This window comes from Rhyacophila brunnea, unplaced genomic scaffold (genome assembly GCF_057557595.1).
Source record: "Rhyacophila brunnea isolate RB1 unplaced genomic scaffold, BYU_Rbru_1.0 scaffold_103, whole genome shotgun sequence".
In the NCBI taxonomy this organism is placed as follows: Eukaryota; Metazoa; Arthropoda; class Insecta; order Trichoptera; family Rhyacophilidae; genus Rhyacophila; species Rhyacophila brunnea.
In genome coordinates this window covers 574,941-576,555 of record NW_028232756.1, presented here as the reverse complement: position 1 = coordinate 576,555, position 1,615 = coordinate 574,941, and positions in this window count along the sequence as shown.

The following is a 1,615-nucleotide window of genomic DNA, read 5'->3' as shown; positions in this document are numbered from 1 at the left end:
AATATTCAACAATATTTTATTCATTGATGTGCGTTTATGTTTTGTTATCTTGATCGGATTTTTGTCTTTCATTACAACCTAAAATTACTACAAATAACACTGAATCACAGACTATACGTATAGATTTTTTGACAATTAACAATTAAAGAATAATGACAAAAATTCTAAAAAGTCTTTTTTAAAAAAAAACTATAAGCCAACTGGGAAGATTCAAGCTTATATTTTGATAAGGTTACAACTACATCAAACTCAAAGTTTCTAATTAAACTACGATATAAATAAAATTTCCTAATTAACACAATATTGCATATTTCCATTTTAGCAACTAAGAAAGGTTTTTGTATTTTAAAAGTGAAAAAACAAGGTAAAATAATACATTAATTGTAAATTATATGCTAAACAAAACCCACATGATATAGACATAAACTTACTAGGAATTATAAGCTTATTAGCCGCTTTAATAAGTCGAAAATATAAACATTTCACACGAAAACGTGTCTATATTAGTTCAGAGTATCATATATCACACGCTAGATGTGCATTTATATGTTCAATTTTTACCTAAATAAAAAAATTATTTTCAACTCTGAAGGTGTCATTGTTTAATATATAAGAAATGATCATATAAAAAGAATAACCTCTTGTTCTCAAACATATTCACAAATACACAAGCCATACAAAATAATACTTTTAAAACATATTTTCTAACTATATAATTCTCTTTAGTCGTTTTTTGATAGGCAAAAGTAATTTTTCTAAGATTTTTGGTTTTTCCAGCAAATTTACAGCTTTTATAGGTCCTACAATCATGCTGTGGTTTTACATAAATTTTAAATTTTATTTTTTAAAAAAAATATCGATTTCTGTGTCAGAATCCATTTTTAAAATTGCGCAACAATTCTACTAGATAAACCATTTTTTATTTTTTATATTATTAATATTAGATATATTTGTTTTCCTCAAAGTTTTATAAACCCAATAATACGCATGTTTAAATTTATCACTTACGTAATTATTAGATATCAATAATGTGCTAAAGAATGTGTACATTATACAAAAAAACACTATGAAATAAAAGAGGACGTTCCCACTTTATTCTTGCTTTACAATAAATGTTTTCGTATTTTTATATTCATGCATATTGTATTTATCGACGATATATCCACCTAGTTAACTGACATATTCAAACGCTAAAAATTTAAACAAACTTCAAATTATGCTTTCAAATTAAATAAAAAAATTATAATATAATCTGTCATTTGTAAGCTTAGAAAACGTATTTTAAAATTTTTCATCCCAAAAGCTACAAAAATAAATATATGTAATTTAATAAAAACTAGATATAACAAGTAAAATGATCTTTTTCAAAAAAAAAGGAGAGTAAGAATAACTAATAATATAACCTATAATTAACATGTAGTTCTAAAGGCTTTCGGTTATATTTATATGATCAACATACATAATAGAAGGTAATTGTTTTTTTAATGTACTGACTTTTTTGATATAAATATATTAATTATATGGAGCATGCTTAATTACAATCTAAACACTAATTACATATTATAGTCTTTTTAGCCCGTAGATCTATCTTTATTAAGTAGAAAACAATAGCCGA